The sequence below is a fragment of the Bubalus kerabau genome, chromosome 3 (genome assembly GCF_029407905.1).
Source record: "Bubalus kerabau isolate K-KA32 ecotype Philippines breed swamp buffalo chromosome 3, PCC_UOA_SB_1v2, whole genome shotgun sequence".
In the NCBI taxonomy this organism is placed as follows: Eukaryota; Metazoa; Chordata; class Mammalia; order Artiodactyla; family Bovidae; genus Bubalus; species Bubalus kerabau.
Genome location: NC_073626.1, coordinates 155,019,657 through 155,031,694, shown reverse-complemented (window position 1 = coordinate 155,031,694; position 12,038 = coordinate 155,019,657). Strand labels below are relative to the sequence as shown.

Below are 12,038 nucleotides of genomic sequence, written 5' to 3'. Positions count from 1 at the left end.
CTCTTCGCATGAGGTGGCCAAAGTATTGGAGTTTCAGCTTCAGTATCAGTCCTTCCAAAGAAATCCCAGGGCTGATCTCCTTCAGAATGGACTGGTTGGATCTCCTTGCAGTCCAAGGGACTCTCAAGAGTCTTCTACAACACCACAGTTCAAAAGCATCAATTCTTCGGTGCTCAGCTTTCTTCACAGTCCAACTCTCACATCCATACATGACCACAGGAAAAACCATAGCCTTGACTAGACGAACCTTTGTTGGCAAAGTAATATCTCTGCTTTTTAATATACTGTCTAGGTTGGTCATAACTTTCCTTCCAAGGAGTAAGCGTCTTTTAATTTCATGGCTGCAATCACCATCTGCAGTGATTTTGGAGCCCAGAAAAATAAAGTCTGACACTGTTTCCCATGAAGTGATGGGACCAGATGCCATGATCTTCGTTTTCTGAATGTTGAGCTTTAAGCCAACTTTTTCACTCTCCTTTTTCACTTTCATCAAGAGGCTTTTTAATCCTCTTCACTTTCTGCCATAAGGGTGGTGTCATCTGCATATCTGAGGCTGTTGATATTTCTCCCAGCAATCTTGATTCCAGCTTGTGCTTCTTCCAGCCCAGCATTTCTCATGATGTACTCTGCATATAAGTTAAATAAGCAGGGTGACAATATACAGCCTTCACGTACTCCTTTTCCTATTTGGAACCAGTCTGTTGTTCCATGTCCAGTTCTAACTGTTGCTTCCTGACCTGCATATAGGTTTCTCAAGAGGCAGGTCAGGTGGTCTGGTATTCCCATCTCTTTCAGAATTTTCCATAGTTTATTGTGATCCACCCAGTCAAAGGCTTTGGCATAGTCAAGAAAGCAGAAATAGATGTTTTTCTTGAACTCTCTTCCTTTTCTGATGATCCAGTGGATGTTGGCAATTTGATCTCTAGTTTCTCTGCCTTTTCTAAAACCAGGTTGAACATCTGGATGTTCACGGTTCATGTATTGCTGAAGCCTGGCTTGGAGAATTTTGAGCATTACTTTACTAGCATGTGAGATGAGTGCAATTGTGCGGTAGTTTGAGCATGCTTTGGCATTGCCTTTCTTTGGGATTGGAATGAAAACTGACTTTTCCAGTCCTGTGGCCACTGCTGAGTTTTCCAAATTTGCTGGCATATTGAGTGCAGCACTTTCTCAGCATCATCTTTCAGGGTTTGAAATAGTTCAACTGGAATTCCATCACCTTCACTAGCTTTGTTCGTAGTGATGCTTCCTAAGGCCCACTTGACTTCACATTGCAGGATGTCTGGCTCTAGGTCAGTGATCACAGCATCGTGATTATCTGGGTCGTGAAGATCTTTTTTGTACAGTTCTTCTGTGTATTCTTGCCATCTCGTCTTAATATCTTCTGCTTCTGTTAGGTCCATACCATTTCAGTCCTTTATCGAGCCCATCTTTGCATGAAATGTTCCTTTGGTATCTCTGATTTTCTTGAAGAGATCTCTAGTCTTTCCCATTCTGTTGTTTTCCTCTATTTCTTTGCATTGATGGCTGAGGAAGGCTTTCTTATCTCTCCTTGCTATTCTTTGGAACTCTGCATTCAAATGGGAATCTTGTTCCTTTTCTCCTTTGCTTTTTACTTCTTTTCACAGCTATTTGTAAGGCCTCCTCAGACAGCCATTTTGCTTTTTTGCATTTCTTTTCCATGGGGATGGTCTTGATCCCTGTCTCCTGTACAATGTCACAAACCTCCATCCATAGTTCATCAGGCACTCTATCTATCAGATCTAGTCCCTTAAATCTATTTCTCACTTCCACTGTATAATCATAAGGGATTTGATTTAGGTCATACCTGAATGGTCTAGTGGTTTTCCCTACTTTCTTCAATTTGAGTCTGAATTTGGCAATAAGGAGTTCATGATCTGAGCCACAGTCAGCTCCCGATCTTGTTTTTGTTGACTGTATAGAGCTTCTCCATCTTTGGCTGCAAAGAATATATATATATATAATACATAGGTTAATGGAATTATAATAGTTAATGCATTAAAGTTATTAATACCTGAACATTGCTGCTACTGCTGCTAAGTCGCTTCAGTCGTGTCCGACTGTGCGACCCCATCGACGGCAGCCCACCATGCTCCTCCATCCATGGGATTTTCCAGGCAAGAGTACTAGAGTGGGGTGCCATTGCCTTCTCTTAGGCAAGTTACTTCACCTCTCTAAGCCTCACATTCCTCTGCTTAGCCCCTCCTTCTTCACTGTTGTCAAACTCTTTAGTCTTCCATCTAAAATAAGACTTCCTTATTACTCCTGTGGAGAGAGTGCCAAATGCAAAGAAAAAAAGAGTGAAATTCTTGGATCTTGATTTGCAAAATAGACTCTTGAAACCCAAAGCTGTTTAGAGCAAGGAAACTCTTTTGGAGCAGTGAAAGCCCAAGAGGCTGAAGGATTCATATCTTATATTTTACATCAGCAATAGCAGAGTCAGGAAGAAGGTATGATAATACCAGAGTCAGTTTTCCAAAAGAATAGGGGTGGGAAAAAATTATATCAAAGAAAGCATTACAGTTAGCTACTGGGGTGGGTCTCTGAGAAGAGATTCTCTCTCATTTCCTCCCCCAATCCCCTCTACCCAGGTATAAGGGAAGAATAGGACCCCCCAGAAAGGTTCGGGAGCTCTGAGAGTGAAGAGAATCTGTGCTTGGTCTGTAAGTTTCTCAAAGAGGGCCTAGATAGGCAAACAGTAGGTTGTGGGATGTAATAAACAGAACCAAATGAACCTAGAAGAATCTGGACAATCCAAGCCAGAGACCTTGGACAAACATAGACATCTGTGGGCACAGTAGAAATCAAGGATGACAGTTCACAACTAGTGGGGGTCAAGTCTACCTGCCTCGATGAGCAGTTGAGGAAGATGGATGTTGACCAAGGACCAGACAATCTCCAGCCCTCTCATCTCCCACTCCATGCCATGATCACATAAGCTCAGGATATAGTTGTGACTCTGGATAGAAGAAGAGGGACAAAACCCTCCATTTGACTGAGCACACCCCTGAAATGGCTGAATGATCATACAACCATTTGAAATGAACAGGTTATATTTTTGCTGTCAAATGGAAGTAGGTACTGTAGAAAGTAATGAGACCCATCAGCCTTCCCTGGTGGCTCAGTGGCAAAGAATTCTCCTGCCAATGCAGGAGACATGGGTTCAATCCCTGGTACAGGAAGATCCCACATGCTGCAGAACAAAAAAGCCCATGCACCACAACTATTAGGCCTGTGCTCTAGAGCCCAAGAGCCGCAACAACTGAGCTCATTAGCCACAATTACTGAAGCCAGAGTGGCCTAGAGCCCATGCAAAAGTCACTTCAATGAGGAACCCACACACTAAAACTAGAGAGTAGCCCCAAACATTACTGAGACTTTTTTTAAGTTTGCCCTTTCAATCATGAGTGGCTTTGCCCATTTCTTTCATTTTATTTGTACAATTGAAATACATGCAATTAAACCATTTGCCCTCAAGGATCATGATGGTAGAGGAGAGTAGGTGCTGCAGCTCCCATGGGCTTTGAGCAGAAAATCCAAAGGAGCCTATAATATATATAGGACTAGAATGTATACATAACACACAGTCTGGGAATTGATCATTTCAATAACCAAATTAGACCAAAATCCTAAATATTTGTGTTAATTTTTAAAGACTGCATCTGTTTAAGATCAAGAGAGTAATGCAAATTAACAACAAAAAAAGGTGTTGGCATGTGTAGGTTGGCTCAAGTAAGTTCCAAGAACCAGTGACTGAAGAGTGAACTCTGCTTCTTTCCTGGTTTCTCTTCATTGTTTGGAATTAGAATGGTCTAAATACCATGAGTAATATGGAAGTTCTCTGAAGGGTAAGTTACTGCTCTGGTTAACACTTTCTGATAATTCAACTGGAAACGTAATTGAGAAACTTTCCTATGGCAGTTTCTCAGAGATGGGAGTGATATGCAGAGTCACTCTGCTTGGAACTTCATCAGTTTATTCCTAAATCCTGGCAGGATGAATTCTTCACTTGCTTGGTTGTTGCTATTGCCTTTTCACGCCTAAGAAACAAGTCCTGTCCTTAAATCGCCACTGTCATCTCCCTTAACACCACAGTACACCTTCTTTATACTTTGTATTTCAAATTCTACAGGATATTCTACACATGACATTACTAAAAGTGATAGAGGATGTGGTGCTTTTTAAAATGAAAATAGTTGATAAATATTCTGCATGTTCTTTTATGAGGTTAGTGTCTAGATAAGGTTTTAGCCCATGGGCTCTGGTGATTAATGGTAATACAAATTACACTGGTATAGCACTTGCTGCTTTAATGTATTCATCTTCAGAGGAGTCCAAACTACTTTAGACATTTCTTTCTTTACATCTTTCATGTATCACCACTGGCTTACTTTTAATCTAGTTTATTTTTATTATTGAAATATCTACATAGCCATACAATTTAAATAATTATAAAAAGAAAATTATATAAACAAAAAGGACAGAGTTCACATCTTTCAGACATTCTCTTTGGAGTCATTTGAAAGATGTTTAACTTTCAGGCCCCAGTAAATTCTCTTGTGGCCTTGCCATCACCACATTAGGTGGCCAAGTAGATAATTTGTGTCTTGAGCCAAGGTTAACAAAAAAACAACTGTAGATAACCAACAATTGAAACTACAAACTAGGAAAAAAAAAAAAAAAAAACACCAAATTATAACTGTATTATCAGGATTTAAAATGAATTTTATGGTTCTTTAGCTTGAGTTTAGATCCATATTTTTTTAAAGTACATCTTAATCACTGTTCATGGGGCTCTCGACATGCTAGAGAAGACTCCTTCGAGTCCCTAGGACTGCACGGACATGAAACCAGTCAATGCTAAAGGAAATCAACTCCGAATGTTCATTGGAAGGACTGATGCTGCAGCTCCAATATTTTGGCCACCTGATGCGAAGAGCCGATTCACTGAAAAAGACTCTGATGCTGGGAAAGATTGAGGGCAAGAGAAGTGGGTGGCAGAGAATGAGATGGTTGGATGGCATCACCGACTCGATGGACATGAGTTTGAGCAAAGTCCAGGAGATAGGGAAGGACATGGAAGCCTGGTGTGCTGCTGTCCACAGGGTTGCAGAGTCAGACATTAACTTAGTGACTGAACTACAACAACAAATCACTCTGTATTAAGAACAAAAATATACAATAGTGAAGAAATTTCATTGCTACACATTTTAAATAAATATTTCAGTATATAGAACAGAGACCTTATTGTAGCAAATAGAGACCTTATTGTAGCGAATAATCATAATAGTTTAAAAAAAAAAGCAGACTTTCTGACTACACCTAGAAAGGTCACTTTTTCCTAATTCAGTAATAAAAATAAAATAAATTCCAGTAAATGAAGCTCCTTCATAAACTCCAGAAGACTTCTTAGAAGTCTTTCCCCTACTTTTGTGTGATATTATAACTCTTTGGAGAAGGTTCTACTGGAGTTTTGAAACACTAATAAAGTCAAGGTGTCCTTTTTTACTACAGGTTTTTAGACCTTCAGCTTCTTAGATAAAGTTCATATGAATATTAGAGTCTAATAATGCTGCCTAACTTAAAATATGTTCTCAATTTATAGCTAGAAATAATTAGAAGTCTTCATTTTAAATCATTCACACTATGGGCAAATCATTGAATGACATTTCTAAGAACATTCTATTCAAGTAAGAGGAACTGTGTAGATCATCCTTTCTTGACATTTGTAATGGTAAAACCCCCTTCACTAATGCTATTGTTTTGGTTTTCTGCATAGTTGAGCAATTAGAATGTGCTTTTTTAAAAAATAGGACTCCTAACCCAAGAAGTTAAAGCACTAAAATTCATTCTCAATCATGCTAACACCTGGTTAAATTTGATGCCTTCTAATTTGGGGTGTCTTCAGTTGTTATTAATCTATAATTGGTTTTCCACTGTAGTACCTCTTGCATCCAATTCTCTATTTCCAGGGTCCCTGAACTTGGCCTACAACAATTCCAATTCAGGTTCCTCTTATACCAGGAACCCTGCCCTCGTTAATCTGTCTACCTCCAATATGACCTCTAGCATTTAAGGTAGTTTCTAATAATTTAATCACTTTGGATTTGGGGAAAACTTTTTAATGTTTATTTTATACTAGAGTACAGTTGATTAACAGTGTCACATTTCAAGTGTATAGCAAAGTGAGACACTTATACATACACATGTATCTATTTTTTTTCCAATTCATTTCCCATATAGGTTGTTAAAGAATATTGAGTAGAGTTTCCTGTGCTACACAGTAGGTCCTTGTTGATTATTTTACATATGTTAGTGTATTTATGTTAATCCCCAACTCCTAATTTATCCTTCTCCTGCATTGGGGAGATCTTGCTTATCTTCATTTACTGTTTGAAATGAAATCTACCTCCTGGACTTCCCCCCCACCCCCATATATTCCCACCTGTTTTCCAAACTTGTGTAAAACCATCACGAAAGCTGAAGCTACTGAACTTGGCAGAATTCTGTGCAGGCAACTGGTCTTGTTGGCCATAAGTTCCTTAGTCACAGCCGTAGGTAATCCACTTCCTTCTTGGCTGTTAGGGAAGGGTTTGGTAAGCCAATCTAACAACTTCCACGCCCCACCCCCTACTCGCCTGGGACAGTTCTTTGCTCCTGCCTGAGTCTTCTTGCCAGGTTGTACAGAGTGATCAAGTTACTTCTGCAGTGGGGCCAGCAGGGGAAAATGCTGTTTATCTGCCGTCCACTCCACAATTGTCTTTTCAGCATCAAAAGTTGTGCTTCCCTTGACTCTTCATGTTTTTCTACCTCAGGAAATCTACCACTTGTCCCATTTGTTTCTAAAGAATTGATGAATGTTCTAATTTTCAATTTTGCTTCCTTGTTCCCAGTAACATACTGAATTGCACATAAATTGGTGAGACTTAAACTTCAGCAACAAATGAAAAAAGTTAAAAAAAAAATCTTTCCACCCATCCAGTCATATGCTAAGGCCTGAGAACAATGGGAATGGAATGCTTCAGAAAAGTTAGACATTTACACTTCTCACAAATGTGAAAACAACACTTCAGTCATAGAGTTTTGCTTAGAATTGATGCCTTCTTATAATGATCTTTGCTGGGATTAGTATATGAAAAGCTCTTACGAAGAGGCAAAATCTATGCTATGTCAACGTACATTTGGCAAAGAGAATGACTTATCGTCATGAATTCTGTGTGTATTAGAGTTCAGTTGGGTGGCCAGGTGATCAGTAGGAGTGTCTTATTTACCTGGGAGGACCTGGAAAGCCTTTTCCACAGTGTCAACAGGATTGTTGTTAAGCAGCAAGTTGGCAAACATGGGAAGGTTGTCATTAAACAATGTTGGGATTCAGAACTGTTGACGTTTATTTGCTTTTTGACTCTTCAACAGCTCATGGAACTATCCAAGCTATCTGAAAAGGCACATGCATCATTGCACTTCTCTCTCTCTTTTCAAAGCTCTTGGCAACTCTAAAACAGGGTGAAGAAAATCCTGTAGGGCAAGGGCTTTTTTATGTGGGCTTCTGTAAATGGGCTTTCAGGAGTTCATGAACTCCTGCAAATATATGTGGCATGTGGTGTATAATTATGTGTGTATAGAGAGTCTCCTCTTTGGGTAGAGTGGGAGGGTTACATGTCTTTTATCAGATTTTTAAGGGGTCCATGAAACAATGACGTTTACAAACTATGCCTCTGGGGTCTAAGTTGAGCAGCTTTAATAATATGGGTGGGGAGGTAGAAAGAGAAGACTGGCATAGTGCATGCTCTTCTCCTACACAATTTGTAAAAGCAAGGCCATGTAGGTAGTCATGGAAGTACAAGATAGAAAACCTTGGTCACTGCTGCAAAGTCAAACTGGTATGTTGAAAGCAATTGAGAGAAAATTAACATAGCTCTTCGAGGGCATCAGGACACCCTCATCCTATCCATCTAGAAAGGAGTTTTCTAGCTTTTGGGATTCACTGGAAAATTGACAGCAAGCACTGCTTGTCTAAGGGTTGTTGTTTAGTCACCCTAAGTCTGGACTCTTTTTGCATCCTACTCACAAGTTCCTCCTCAGATGCAAATGGCTTCAGGACCTATTTGCTGTTGTGCTTGGCTCATCACACAGCTGAGACTTACATCCGGGGGCCTTTACACAGCCTTCTATTTGCTGAGTAAAGAGAACTGTTGGATCAGGAGTTGGGCTGTTCCACCCCCAAATCTGCATAGTTTTCTAAAATTGCATTAAGGTAGCAGACTTCAGAAATGGCAGTCCAACCTCTGAGACCCAGTAAATTCTGTTATTTTATTTCTCTTAACTTCACAGTAAGGGAGCATTGGAGATGCTTTTCTTCCAAACTGAATCACCACCTTTGACTATGCCTTCCTCATTCACTGGTGGATCCACATCCATCCACCTTACGAAAACAACAATAAGCTTTGCTACAGTTGGCTGACCCTGGCTTCTCTCCAAGGCAGGCTTCTGCCTTATAGAATTTTTTTTTTTTGGTCTCACGATTTCTTAGGTCAGAGAAAATTCGGTTAAAAACCTGAATTTTTCTTTGGGTTTATGGTTCATTTGTAGGATTGTGCTTTATTTGCCAGGTTTCCAAAAGACACTATCCTGCCCATGCCTTATCAACTTTACTTCCAGAGTTTATAAGCTATGACTGCTGGGTGACCTCCCTCTTCTCAAAACCTTCGCATCTCCCACTCCCCTGTTTTTATTTGAGGTGGGGGAATAGAACACAGACTTCCCTTGAAGTTTTAGATAGCATTCTTAAAATGGGTTATTTTGCTTCCTACTATCCTTCCAGCTAACTGCACACACACACCCAAACTCCATTTCCACAGAACGTGAGATTTTACTCATCAAAAAGTCAAGTTATCATAATTAACTGGCAACCTATCTGCTTTAGCAGTGCTGAGTCTGCATTAGTATTTTAAATATGTCTCTCTTAACTGATGCTATCATCAGTTCAGTTCAGTCGCTCAATTGCAACCCCATGCACTGCAGCACGCCAGGCCTCCCTGTCCATCACCAACTGCCAGAGTTTACTCAAACTCATGTCCATTGATTCAGTGATGCCATCCAGCCACCTCATCCTCTGTTGTTCCCGTCTCCTCCTACCTACAGTCTTTCTCAGGAGAGCATATGCTATCATACGTTTTCCCTTAAGTCTAAAAACTATCCTTTAGCCTTAAATAAAAAGTGTTGTTGAAACACAAGTGCCTTGGGTTTAAAATCTGGATAGTCATTTGCATATAATTGTGACAAGTAAGTGTGTGGTGAAACATAATGGTACGGTCTCTAAACTTTGCAGACTTCAGATACAAATTCCCCCTTTAGAGTTGAATGGATTTTAAAATTTTACTTCATAAATATATTAATTTCTTACTATTGCTATAACAAATCAGTGGTTTAAAATAGCAAAAATGTATTTTCTTACAGTTCTAGAGGTCTGAAGTCCAAAATGTCTTCCACTGGGCTGAAGTCAAGGTGGCAGCAGGGCCATATTCCTTCTGGGTGTTCCAGAGGTGACTCATTTCTTTGTTTTTTTTTCCAGCTTGCAGAGGTAACTTAAAGTTCTTGGCTCCACACCCCTTGTTCTGTTTTCAAGGACAGCAACACAACAGTGAATCTCTCCGCCACTGCCCCTGCCCTCTCCTTTATAAATTTCCTGTGCCTACACTGGGCCCACCTGGGTAACTCAGACTACTCTCCCCATCTCAAGATCTTAACCTAGTCACACCTGTAAAGCCCCTTTTGTTGTGTCACATCACATATTCCCTGGAGGTTCTGGAGATTAGGATATGGACATCTTTGGGAGCCATCATTAAGCCTACCACAATAAAAATTAATGGGGTGTCTACAGGATAATGCTTATTCTAAAGAAGATACTTAGTCTTCAAAATTTCATTGGAAATCAAAATATTTACTGTTCACTAGACCAATTAACCCCAGCCAGGTCAGAATTGTTAGTCAATTCAAATGAAAATCTTTCCAATTCAACTCCACAAATGCGTTTTGGGTGCAAGTATTACACAGGAATGTTGAGAAAATCCAACAGTTCATTGGGTAAAAGGAGTTGCGAAGGTAATTTCTTTCTAGGCTGTGGATTTCTCCGCAGATGTTGCAGATAAATCAGGAAGAGGCTGGAGTCATGGCACCTGTGTTTAGTATTCTCCAAACTGTGCTCAGAGCTGAAAAACCACAAACACTTTCTTCCATCCCCATTCCCTGTAAAGGAGTTATGCAGCTGGTTTGCCCTGCAGTTCTGACTTTTCCAAATTTTGTAACTTTATGCCTTCAGACACAGAAAACAGCTGAGGAGGCCATGCCCAGCTCTTCAGGTGGCTGATAATCGCCCTCGCCCTGTTCCCTCTGGATGCCGCTCTCTCTGCGGATGATGAGTGACGTGTGGCGAAGGTGGAGCAGGTGTGCCGTGTCCGCCCTCGGCGTGTTGAAGCGTGACTCGGAGGAAGAAACTTGGCTTTTCCATTTCTTACAGAAGGGAACCAAAGGGATGACAGACTCCCATAGGAAATGCACACACACACCTGTTTTTTTGGATTTGATGCTCTAGGCAGTTTCAGAAAACAAACCCCAGAGTAAAACCATCAACATGAGAATGCCTTCCTTCTGTTCAAAATTAGTCTCAGAAGCTGAGTAGCACTTTCTCACCAGGTGCAGGAGAATATTTTTTTTTCTCCTTTTTTCCTAAACACAAAAGTAATTTTTATTACTTTCCTGGGCAATAAATTATTATTTTCAAATCACATTTGCATAAAAATATCAGATGACCCTGGCAGTTTTTAAACATAGATATTTCTCATTCATAATCTTTGAAAACAAAATCTAGTTTTGGGACTTTATATATCTTCAAATAAGATCTAGATATAAGTGTGTAAATTATGGCTGTGTATAATAAATATGTAGCCTACTGAGGAATTAGCATCATTAAGAAGAGAACTACTTACCTGATATTTTTGTCTGCTTTTGGCATACAAACAGTTGTGTGCTGGTAAATTAATAATAAAAGGCTCTCTAGGGGAAGACAGCCCTAATTTGTAATGTTTGTAGCCTTCTATGGTGTTAAAAAATGGGCTTCCCTGGTGGCTCAGTGGTAAAGAATCTGCCTGCCAATGCAAGAGATGTGGGTTTGATTCCTGGGTGAAGAAGATTTCCTGGAGAAGGAAATGGCAATCCACTCCAGTATTGGGAAATCCCATGGACAGAGAAGCCTGGGGGGCTACAGTCCTCAGGGTTAAAAAAGAGTCAGATACAACTTAGCGTCTACACAGCTACAACAAATGGTGTTTAAAAATACTCCCATCAATACCAATCTTAAGCAACCATCCTGAAGTCACTGAAGGCAGGGATGGGGAGAAGGGGCTCAGTTGTTTTTCCTGAGCTGGTGTGAGAATCTATAATTTGACCTAGAGAATTCATATAACTAACAATGGGATATATTCAGAATGACTGAACCCTAACTCTGAAAGTGCTATGTACATTTTGCTATTCAGTGAACCATGAGGATATATCATAGATCTGCAACCAAGAACATGATTTCTGACTTAGGATGGTCTGGATTCCTCTTTTCCTAGATTCTGCTAATAATTCTTTGCTCTGTATCTTATCCTGATTATCCTGGGAGTTTGCCTCTTGCTTCAGGGGCTTTGGTAAAAATCACAGGATGCCCCAAATTCTTTTTATGCAGTTGACACCAAGTACGCTTTTTATGTATGGAGTTTTCTCCAATTGCCCTGTGTGAAGGACTTGAGTCCTTTCCAAAATCAGCTGGAAATACAAGGTGCCTGTTTGTATGGAAATTTCCTGAGACTGCCTCTTTTAACTCGCCGACCTGAGTAGTATATGTGTGAGTTTCCCACTGGATTGTATTCCCTGCGTTTTATTTGATTTGCAGTTGCAAAACTTTTGTACTAATGTACAAGGGTCCCTGTCTGCCTCCCACCCCTAGCCTCAGTATTGCCTTGAGACCTGGGGAGGTG

At 40.2% G+C, this 12,038-nt stretch overlaps 1 long non-coding RNA gene across 1 annotated transcript; it reads right to left on the bottom strand.

Moving 5' to 3' along the window:
* Positions 1-1,510: 1,510 nt before the first annotated feature.
* On the bottom strand, positions 1,511-10,328 carry LOC129646723 (uncharacterized). The gene is made up of 2 exons (XR_008712141.1): positions 9,476-10,328; positions 1,511-1,960 (listed from the first exon to the last, which is right to left on the bottom strand). It is a non-coding gene; the product is annotated as an uncharacterized LOC129646723 (long non-coding RNA).
* Between the last annotated feature and the right edge of the window lie 1,710 nt (positions 10,329-12,038).